This window comes from Rhinopithecus bieti, unplaced genomic scaffold (genome assembly GCF_001698545.2).
Source record: "Rhinopithecus bieti isolate Rb0 unplaced genomic scaffold, ASM169854v2 scaffold_13674, whole genome shotgun sequence".
NCBI classification, from domain to species: Eukaryota; Metazoa; Chordata; class Mammalia; order Primates; family Cercopithecidae; genus Rhinopithecus; species Rhinopithecus bieti.
The window spans coordinates 547,952-560,052 of NW_016807649.1; positions in this window are offsets into that span (position 1 = coordinate 547,952).

Sequence of the window (12,101 nt, forward strand, 5' to 3'; positions counted from 1 at the left end):
TGCAATCCTCTCAGTGTACAGGCCAGTTGGATTCTGGGGACCCCTTCCCACCTGGCTGTCTCATTCCCCTCTAAAGTACATCTATCTGCCGTTAGAAGGATAAGGATAAGGATGAAGACCCATCTTAACTGCTTCCTGCTGACAGGGGGTGCTGTTTTGGGAAAATGGCAGTCAGAGATTCCTCATAGGCCTGTCTTAGGGTTCCCAGCAGAAGGGGCCATCATCGGAGGCTCTGGTTGCATGGCCATTTGGAGTTTGATGGTCTAAAGGCAAGAACAGACAAGCCAGGTTATTAAAAAATATGTGTCAAAACGAAACAAAGGGAGAGGTAAGCACAGCTCAAAGATCCCAAGGCCTTTTACCAGTTTGCACAGGGATAGAGAGGTCAAAAGCCTGACATAATAAACACCTTTAGGTTTTTACCAGCATGTTGGGCTTCTGGATTCCCTTCCCCTGAGCCCAGTCCTAAGCCAAACAGTTTAAGGTTTGGGAAATTAACTTTTCCCACTGTGAAGGTGCATCTGAGGGGAGTGTCTTGTAGTTTGGAGACACAATTACCCGTCTGTGAAGAGAGGACAAAGGAGGGAAAAAGAAAAAGGCTCTTTTCAAAGGAGTCCTAGGAGTTCAGGATGCATTTGAAAGGGGTACAAACTGAAGAAGAAAGACCATCCATCTACAAAGAGGGGAGCAGGCATCCCTACTTCTCTTTTTAGCAGATACCCAGGGTACGTGAGAGAGAAGGAAGAGCATTCTCTTCTTTCGTCCTTGTATCCCTGAGTCCCGGCAACCTTGGCAGGTACCGCCATGGATGTTAAAGCGGCTTTCACTCATGTTAACAGGGTACCTAGGAGGTGGGAATTATCCACTCTTCCCACGTATGTTCTGTTTCCCCTGCTGTCCATAGCCTTGAATTCCTGAGACCTCATGCCATGGATACTAGCATGGCCTTTATCTATGAAATGGGAAGCGTGGCTTAATTGACAGCAATCAGCCACGTTCACCTGTGTTGTGCCTTTTCTGTTATCATCTGCCTCTGGATCCCTCAGATCCAGTTTTCCTTCCTAGGGCTTTGACCTGAAGCTTGGAATTGAGTTTGGGACAGAAATATGTCTCGGGGATTTGCATGGACTTCTTAAAAGCCAAATGCTAAGGTGAAGCTGTGGAGTTGAGTCCTCCTCCAACAAGGGAGAGAAAAGGATGTCTTGTGATACATCCAGATAACTGGTGGCTATAGTTATGCTGCTAAGATTTGGGTGCATTGTGCTTGGCTTTGGTTAGCTCCCTTGGTCTTACTTTCCCATAAAGGAAACCTCCAAGTGATGGGCATCCTATTTATTCCCATCACCTGACAGGATTTGCAGGATAACTGCTCAGAACTAGAATATTGATCCAGATTTTTACGTTACCCATTCCTCTGTTCTTTCTGAGCTGCAGCTGGATGTTGCTGGTTGGTTCACAGGAACAAGTAGGGTTATTCTAAAATGTAGGTGAAAACTTTAAAACAACTAATGAGTTGAGAATTTAATAACGAATGTATGATAATTTTTGAAACCTAATTTCTCTGTCACCAGTCCTCATTTTCTGTAAAAAACACAAATCATCATAGGACTAAGTGGTTTCCAAAATGAACTTTAGTCTTATAATTGGGCTGATTATTTGCATAAGGTGCAGCAAGAGTAATTATTTCTACGTAGTCCTTTTGAATAGGCTTTGATGGAACTCTGTTCCACAAGGAATCTCAGTTGAGACCTTTTAAAGGTAAGCCCAGCCATGGGTTTGTATCCTCAAATACATGTGAGTTGGGTGATTCTCTCCTTTTAAGGTCCTAAGATAAACTTGGAGCTCCTAGGCCTGTTACAAAGTGACATTGTTTACTGATCACAGGTCAGGAACCCTGTACAGGGACTGTGTAGGCAAGGGTATGAGGCCAGTTCTTCCTACGGGGCTTTTAGGCAAGGGTATGAGGCCAGTTCTTCCTACGGGGCTTTTAGGAGCTCTGCAAGTCAAGATTGACTCCTTAAAGGGAAGCATACCCTTCCAGTCAATGCCTTAGTAAAATAACCAGTTTCTCCAATTGCATCCTGTTGCAAAAGAAAAGTGGATCCTTATTGCACTGATCCAAATAACTATATTGCCATAAGTTAAGAATACTCACAGTTTCCAAATTCTAGAGGAACCAGGCAGAGAGAAACAAACATACTCCAAATTTTTGTTCACAGGAGTGTAATTTAATTAAAGGCCGTAATAGTGCAAAATAAATTTCCTTGACTTTGAAAAACAAAACATGGATCAGCAATGTTCGAAGCAAAAGTCAAAAAGATTTGCTTCAGTTTCCTGAGTTCAGTCCATTTAGTGAACTCTTGTTTTGCCTGATATTCATTAACACTTCAGCTCTTTGAGTCCTGTACATTTTTCCTTAATTCCAATGTCACGATCTCCAAAGTTATCAGAAACCTGTATTTGAGAGCACCTGTCAGAGTCCTATGGCTTATAATAAACCATCTTTTGAAAAGGATTAAAACAAGATAATAATTGTCAATAGCAAAATGTCCAGGATGGTTAGAAACACAATTGACAAAGAAGTTTATCTCTGTGGTTTACAACCTTAATTATGTTTGATAGCATATACTTAGACATTAGAATTTTAGAAGTCCCATAAAATTTTGGAACATGTAATAGTATTATTCACCAAAATATAACCTAAAGATCAAACATCATCTTGGCAATCCCATGTAACTAAATATGTCAAATAACCATGTTTACTTCTTCTGTGCATGTTTCAGGAGCCCTCTGATCCATCCAAAAAGCCAGGCATCAGGAAAGACAATTTTGAAACTGAAGTTTGATTTTTGGGAAGCCTATTAAATATGTTAGAAGTTCAAAGCACTTGGTATTATGAAATAGAATTTCAGATTACTATAAGTTATTTATTTTCCCGAAATGATGACTCCAAAATTTTAAAGAAACAAAAACCTTTTATAACCCTTTACAAATTTTGCTAAAGAGCAGATTAGCACCTTAAGAATACCTTGTTGTGCTTTTATTTTAATGCTCAATTTACAGAAAAAACATATAATACCTTTTAAAATTTAGTCAATATGTTCAGAGAACCTCTTCTGCAAGATTAATTCTTAAAATCCTTTCACCACTTGTTTGACCCTTCAGCTTTATCTTATCTAATTTAAAACAATCCTTTATCCATAGGCAAAAACTTAACGTTTCCATGCCTTCTTATAACCTTTTACTAAAAAACACATTTTACTGTTCTTACACACCTTGCATGTAAATATATTTCTAGTAGTTTCAGTTACATGTTATAATGGTAACTCCTAGCAATTTTAACTTTAATGTAAAACCTGGTAAATTGTTTTAATTTTATGCCAGGTATAACCAAGATTTGACTCCTTCCAGCATAATAGAAGGTGTGGTTAGTTCCATATGTCCCCAGGCCTTAACAGTTGTGGACCAGGCAAGTCAGATAGTTCTCAAAATCCAAAAAGCAGCTTATAACCTCAAAACACCTTACATATAACTTGCATAATTTAGTCCACCTATTTACATTTTGATGGCATGTGCTTTTAACCAATAATCTTTAAGGCTATTTTATTGTTTCCTCAAAGATTAAAGTCATGTGAACTGAGAGGTACCACAGGTTTTATCTTCCCTTTAAAAAATATTTGATCTAAGAGCTGTATTTCTTTACGTCAAATTAGAGCTCTTTTTACAGACATCATCCACACAACACATATAGCTACATAGACAGGCAGGAGAAAACTGAATCCCCTGGTGGAACCCTGTAAGAGACCGGGCTAGGAAAACATACAGATATCAAACCTGAAAGGACTTCTTCTCTAAGGCAGGATTGCTAAACAAAGCCTTGCCACACCCCCAGGATGTAAAAAAAGATGGAGGCCTGCAGCGAAGTTTGCTACTAACCATACACACGTTCCAAGCACACCAGATTGGCTACAGCTTAAGACCAGCCTCACAAATCCTTTTTCACAAAACTTTACAGACAATATAAACAGTGATCCTTATCATTCCTAGCCTAGTAAAACATCTTCTAAAAGGAAAAACCTTGCTTAAAAGTTAACTGCTGGTGGGGTGGAGAAGGGGAAGAAAAGAAACAGTTTAAAAATGCCTGAGGAAGAGCATCTTATTCTTATACAACTGGTTCCTCCACCAGGGAGAAAAGCTTAGTTACTATCTGTTGGAGCTGAACCCCTTGGCAGGGGAAGGGGAAGATCTCATGGCATTCCCCAGCCCCAGGCAATGAGAGACAGGACTAGCTGGATTTCCTAGGCTAAGAATCCCTAAACCTAGCTGGGAAGGTGACCTCAACCACCTTTGAACACAGGGCTTGCAACTTAGCCCACACCTGACCAATCAGGTAATAAAGAGAGCTCACTAGAATTCTAATTAGGCAAAAACAGGAGATAAGGAAATAGCCAAGCATCTATCACCTGAGAGCACAGCAGGAGGGACAGTGATCGGGATATAAACCCAGGCAACGGCTACCCTCTTTGGGTCCCCTCCCTTTGTATGGGAGCTCTGTTTTCACCCTATTAAATCTTGCAACTGCGCTCTCTTCTGGTCCGTGTTTGTTACGGGTCCAGCTGAACTTTTGCTAGCAGTCCACCACTGCTGTTTGCGGCAGTCGCAGACCCCCCGCTGACTTCCATCCCTCCGGATCCAGCAGGGTGTCCACTGTGCTCCTGATCTAGCAAGGCGCCCATTGCTGCTCCAAATCGGACTAAAGGTTTGCCATTGTTCCCGCACGGCTAAGTGCCCAGGTTTGTCCTAATCAAGCTGAACACTAGTCACTGGGTTCCATGTTCTCTTCCATGACCCACAACTTCTAATAGAGCTATTTCACTCACCGCATGGCCCAAGATTCCATTCCTTGGAATCCGTGAGGCCAAGAACCCCAGGTCAGAGAACAGGAGGCTTGCCACCATCTTGGAAGGGGCCCACCACCATCTTGGGAACTCTGGGAGTAAGGACCCCCTGGTAATACCAGGAGGGGGGAGGAGTGAGAAGCCCTGCTTGCTTGTCTATCCCAAAACAGAAAGGAAAAGGCCATGGAAATGCCCGCGACCACTGGGAGTGACAGGGGTAGGAGTACAGTTTCCCCTACCCTTAGAAGTCCGACGATGAAAAGGCTTAGGACGGTGAGAGGCTTTGAGTCCCTATTTCATTCACTTCTTAAGCCTCACAGTGGGCACCAAAGCTGTTGTAGGACTTACTCCTTAGTTCAGCTAAGAGCTGGGTCCTTGTGACACAGCCATGAAATATTAGGCTCGCAGACACTTTGAAGGGTGAGAATAATGGGATTTATCGGGCAAAAAGGAAGAAAGAGAAACAGGGACTCTCTGAAAAACCAGAGTCCCTACTAGTGTGCTTCCTGCTTTGCAGATAGAATTCCAGGTTTCACCCAGGAAGAGGAGGGGCCAGGCTTTTCCCTGCTGCAAATGGCATGAACTTCTGTGGCTCCACCCCAGTGCACACTCATCCCCACGCACAGGCCTGTTGGAGTTTCTCTGGGGACCCATTCCCACTTGGCTGTCTCAATATAGACTATTTTCATTGCCCTGAAAATCCTCTGTGCTCCACCTATTGGTCCCAACTCCAACTGCCTGAAAACCCACCTAAAATGAGGTAAATTAAACCTATTTTGGAGGAGCTATTTCTTTTTTTGATGTTGCTGCTCCTATTCATTAAATAGGAGCAACAGTTGTGTATTTTGGATGACATAGCTGTAGCCTTCTGACCTCTTGAGTCCTCAAAACTGAGATTTTTGAGTTTTTAAGTGTTTTCCATTTCATCAGTTATATATTCAATTTTACAGCTTTAGGACTAAATCTAGGAAAATTCAGTCTGTTATAAAGAGTCAAGTCCATTTATGTTGCTACAGCAAAATGCCTGAGACTGGGTGATTTATAGAGAACATAAATATATTTCTCACAGTTCTGGAGGCAGGGAAGTCCAAGGTGCTGGCAGATGTTTGGTTGTCTGGTGATGGCTGCTGTCTGTTTCTAAAATGGTATCTTAATGCTGCATTCTCTGGAGAGGAGGAACTTTGTGTTGGGTGGAAGGGACAGAAAGCAAAAGGACTCACCAGCTTCCTTCACCAAACTCTTTTATAATGACATTGATTCTGCTCATGACTTAAATACCTTCCAAAAGTCTCCAGCTTCCAATACTGTTGCATTGGGGATTAAGTTTCCAACACATAAATTTACGGAACACATGCAGACCACAGCACTGGTTTTGCATTGTGTTGCTTTTTCAAGCCTGGCTCATTGGTCACTATCAGTTTGGGTGTAATCTAGAAGCAAACCAAACCATGATTTTAAACAAAGGAAGTTTAATGTAAAAGTTTTAAACTAGTTGAGGGAGAGTACTCAAGAAAGGGCAGACTTGGAAGAGGGATTCCAGACCCAAAGTCTGGATTCAGACCTTGTTGATAAAAGGGTAACTGTGGCCCACTGGATTGCAGTGAAAGTTATGGTTTGCTCAGACCAGTGCTGGCGTTTAGTTACCAGGCCAGCAGGAAGTCACACTGGTGACTCAGTGTGTGCGAATGCAGAAGGAGTTGGGGGAGGGGCACTGGTGCTGGCAGGACATCTGGAGCATGAGGCGTCTGTTTTGGGAGGGTGGCAGAAGGTGATCACCAGCCCGGATGAGGTCTGTAAAGTCACTAAGAATAATACATTCCCGAAGCATGGTTAGGGCAGAGCTGCCCCAGATGTCTTCACACCCACAATTCTTACTGATGGTGTAGCTGCCAGAAAGCAGCAGGAGAGTCCCTTCGGGGTGAATTTGGAGCTGGGAGACCATACATTGATAACTAGTGCAGAAGTTGATCAGGTTGTAGGAAGGTTTTGATGAGAGAGATCATCACAAGGTAAATATAAAATGTCTCACTCATCCTCCTTTGCCCTCCTTGTTTTGCAACATATTACATAGCCTGTCCAAGAAATGTGGGCATACGGGTAAGGTAGTGAAAATATCAGGTCATTTAGAAAACTGAGGAACCGTGAAAAACCTTGAGCCAATATTTTCAAAATCTAATGAATTTAATAACTTCATAATATGAACTAGAAATCGAGACTACTATATATATTCTGGAGTTACATGAATGGCACCCTCAATATAGCAGAAGCATAGAATATTCCTTTCATTACTTTTCATCAAGATGGTCATATAGTTTTATATGAGCAATTCTGGAAGTGGAACATTCTCTGCAGTCGGAATGCTTTGTTTTTTAGCATATACTTGCTTCAGTTAAGTCATGATTTACATTTCTGTCTTCACATTTTACTCTTAATTTTGCCTCTTAAGACAATTTCATATACATATTTCAGTCTTCCCAATTTCTGTTGAAATCAACAGAAGTAATGTTCCATCCTTTAGGCTCAATGTTTCTAAATTATTTCTGTGGTAAAAGTTTTATTTCTTTATTATTGTTTCACCTTTCTAGATGCTTTCCAGCTTTTAATTTTTGTTTTTTAATGTGGCACCAGATGTCTAGAATTCATAGAGTAGAATATGGGGACTCTATGTGTAATAGTTTATTACAGTACTTTATTTGACTAGTATTTATTTGGCTCCTGGCATTGTTCTAGGGTGTGTGTGTGGGGGAGGTGGGGTGGGGGGTTGATCACAAATAAGGCATCACTCTATCATGAGGAACTCAGTGGAGGAAATATATAAATGGAGAAATTATACTACAACCAGGTAAGTATTGCTTCAGAGAAATGAAGCTAGAACAACTGATAAAGAATTGCACAGAACATGGATCAGCTAAGTGGCCTGGGGAAAATCGGGAAAGATTTCACTCAGGAGAGCATACTTGAATTGATACAGAAAAATGAACAGAAGTTTGCCATCAAGGAAATTAGGTAGAAGGTGGTTTATTTGTTTGTTTGTTTGTTTGTTGTTGTTTTTTGAGACACAGTTTCACTCTTGTTGCCCAGGCTGGAGTGCAATGGTGCGATCTCGGCTCACTGCAGCCTCCACCTCCCGGGTTCAAGAGATTCTCCTGCCTCATCCTCCCGAGTAGTTGGGATTACAGGAGCTTGCCACCATGCCCGGCTAATTTTTCTATTTTCAGTAGAGACAGGGTTTCACCATGTTGACCAGGCTGGTCTTGAACTCCTGATCTCGGGTGATCCACCCGCCTCAGCCTCCCAAAATGCTGAGATTACAAACGTGAGCCACCGCGCCCAGCCTGAAGGGTGTTTTTTCTAGCCAGGAGATAATATGTGTGCAAAGATTGAGTAGTGAAAAGCCTGCTACAGAATTTGTTGAATCAGAATAGTGTGTGCTGTAAAAGAAGTCTGGCTTCAGAAACAGCAGATTCATGATTCCACTATTTTATTAGCTCTTTACTGTGGACTAGTGTCCTGACCTTGCCTGGGGTCTTTTTTGTTTTCCCTCTTTTTTCATATCTACTTTGCAGTTTTGTGTTGAGCATTAAATGAGAAAATGTATGCCTGGCACATATGAGCTCAGAAAATACTAATTGCCAAGGGGGTAATACATTTAGTTGAGGGAGACACTACGAATAAGACATAAAGCTGCTTTTGCCTCTAAGGCAATAAAATGCCCTCCCCATTCTGTTCTCCACATTACAGCAAGAAGAATCTTTTACAAACATGTCATGTGATGTTGTATCTCTTCTTAAAATTTCCAGTGCCTTCCTTTCAGAGTAAAACGGAAATTCCTGCCATAGTCTAGAAAGCTCTATGGTATGCCAATATCTCTCAGTCCCCTCACCTAACAAAACCAGTGCATTTTCTACCATTCCATTTGCTGTATAATTCAGCCACATTGGTCTTGCTGTTCTCAATTACTATGAACATGAGTGTCTGCTTTTAGACCTTTGCACTGTTTCCTCCACCTGGATAGTCTTTCCTCAAATATTCTGTGATTCACTTCCTCGCTTCAGGTGTATGCTCAAATGTCATTTACCAGAGGCCGACCCTGACCACCACCATTGCTCACACCATTACTCTTTGCCCCTTTCCTCCTTTATTTTTCTTTAATTAATATTGAGGTTAGGGCCTTTGTTTCATTCACTGCTGTATCCCTAACAATTAGAAGAGTGCTTAGCAGTTATATAAAAAGCTCCAAAAATACTTGTTCTCTGAATGAATGAGGCTGAGAAGGTGACTTGGGGGCCCATCTGAGGCACTTGATATACTCAGCCAAGAATTTTGGATTTATTCTGTGGGCAAAAGGAAGGGGATTAGCATTTTTGATGAAACCTAAAATGAATATTAATTTTTTGTTAGTCCCTATATTGATTTGTGCTTGCAGTAAGTGGAACTTTTTTCAGATACTAAAACCATTTTTTTTTTCTTTCCAGTAGCCAGTCCTTAAAACCTGATGCCATGGCAATAACACGCTATATTAATTTCTTTAGATAGTAATGAAAGGTAGAATGAAGGCTTATTGTTTTTGTTCAGAGATAGAGCTACTCTTCGTGAGGTTTCTGTGATGTTTTAGTGTAAAATAAGTTCCCAGAATACAGTATTTTAATAACGATGTTAAGAGGGCTATTGATTTATTTTAGGTTGCAGTAGTAGATAATATTTAATTTATTGAACAATTTACTTTTTGGGGGGGTGGGAGACACAAGTAAAAGAAAACGGAAATGAACACAAAGAAGTTTCTTTTGGCAGGTGATCCAGAAGCACTGGTGACAGTGAGGAATAATATCGTGCATGACCTGGCTCAAGATGGTGCCCCTAACAATTAAAAAGTCAGTGCCGCTTTAAATCACAAGTATTCAATAATTTTTTAAAGAGAAACATGGAGAAACATAGAATTTATTCAGAAACAGATTTGCTCATTCCAAACCAAAGCAGAATAGATATTCTATTAAAAGTGAGCAAAGCAACATCAATCATACCTTAATAAAATGATTTTTTAAAAGATAGGAGAAGAAAAAATTTGCAGAGTAGCAGATATTTCAAAACTTTAGTTCTTGTTCTCTCTCTCTCTCTGTCTCTCTCTGTGGGTGCATGTGCATAGTTTTACGAGGCAGATTTCTTAGGAGGGTTTAAAATTTAAATGTAATCTTTTCCTTCTCTTATTAGCTAGAGTACCTTAGGCAAATTAAACCTCTGATCTTCAATTTCTTAAGTGGAACTATGGTATCTATCTCATACAGTTGTGAAGATTAAGTGAGGTAATGCTTGTAAAGTGCTTACTTACTTATCACAGTTCCCAGAATATAATAACTGATCTGTGTTAGTTGTTACTGGTAAAAAGAATTATGCCAGTACACGGGGTCAGAATTTCAGCCAGTAATGACTATCTGTAGAAACTGAAGTGTTAATACTAAGAGCTGTTATGCTTTTTTATTCCACTAGAGGGCACCTTTCTCCTTCTGTAAACCTGATGCAGCCATAAAGCATTATGACTCTGGCCTCAACTCACTCCCCTTCCCTTTAGCATCCTCAGCCCCATGATTTCTGTTAGACCACTAATAACCTCACATTGTGCCAGGTCTCTCCCTGGTTATCCTCCCCACACTCACGTAACGGAAGGATGTTTTAGCCTTGGCACATGCTTTTGCCAGTCTAAAGGGCGGTCCTTTATTACATGTAAAATATGTAATAATAATTGGCTTTGGGTGTTCAGCAAGACATAGGTTTGATATAGTGAGCTAGGAGTAGGAATTCAAAGGAAACATCCTTATTACTTCTTACCCTGAGCATTCTCCCTCCCATATGCATGATTAAACCAAGTCTACCTAGTGGACTGAACCAGTGGTGTAGCCTCCCCAACATCTCTCCTATTTTAAGTCAGGGAAAAAAACAGAAAATGTGGGATGGGGAAAGAGGCAGGCAGAGACAGGGAGAAAAAGGATGAGATACAAACTTTGAGAACATCACTATTTATAAATCACAGATCTTGAATTGTACCTGGGAGATGGAGTCCCTGCTCTAGTTTCTGGAAAGCCACATTCTCTATGACCCGTGATCTTAGGTTCAAATGAAAAAGTGCAAACATAGCACCAACTGTGTACTAGGGGTTCCTTGGCTATTGGAAGTCCTCGCTTGTTAAGAATGAGCCAAATCCTTCCACAGGCCTGCTTATCTGAGAGACACAAGTAAATCAAGGATCTGGTTCAATAATTTGAACAGCATCTTCTCAGGACCACACATCTCACCTTGAATAAAAAGAGGGCAAGTTAGGAATGATTTTGATGTTGACAGATTTGTAATAAAGGTCAAAATTGAGACATGACTAGAGGTTTTCCAAAAGGTAATTAAAAATGGTCAATCACTGGTTCTGCCGGAACTAGATTATTAGCAATCTAGTAGAAATAATCATCGTTTTAATAAAGCAGGATCTACCCTGCCTGGAAGAGGAGCCTAACAATGCTGATTAACTGGTTCTGATCATGCACCTTTCTAGATCATCATAGGTTCTGAACCAGGAAGTGGGGAGAAGTAAGATCAAATCAGGGGTAGGTAAACTACAGTCTGACTCTAGCCTCTACCAGTTTTTGTATGGCCTGCCAGCTAAGAATGGTTTCTACATTTTGAAATAGTTGGATAAAAATTAAAAGATGTGTCATATTTTATGAAAAAATAAATTTCAACTTTGGTGTTCATAAAGTTTTATTGGAACACAATCACAGTTAATCATTTATGTATTTTCTCTTCTTTCAGACAAGGTCTTGCTCTGTGCCCAGGCTGGAGTGTGATGGTGCGATCATAGCTCACTGCAGCCTTGAACTCGAGGCTCACAGGATCCTCCCATATTAACCTCCAGAGTAGAAGGGACTACAGGCACATGCCACCATGCTTGGCTAATTTTTTATTTTTTGTAGAGATGGGATTTTTTCCGTATTGCCAGGATGATCTCGAATTCCTGGGCTCAAGCTATCATCCCTCCTTGGCTCCCAGTGATGAGATTACAGGTGTGAGTGTATGGCCAATTCCTTTCTTTCCTTCCCTTCCTTCCCTTTTTCTTTCTCTTTCTCTCTCTTTCCCTTTCTTTCTTTCTTTCTTTCTTTCTTTCTTTCTTTCTTTCTTTCTTTCTTTCTTTCTTTCTTTCTTTCTTTCTTTCTTTCTTTCTTT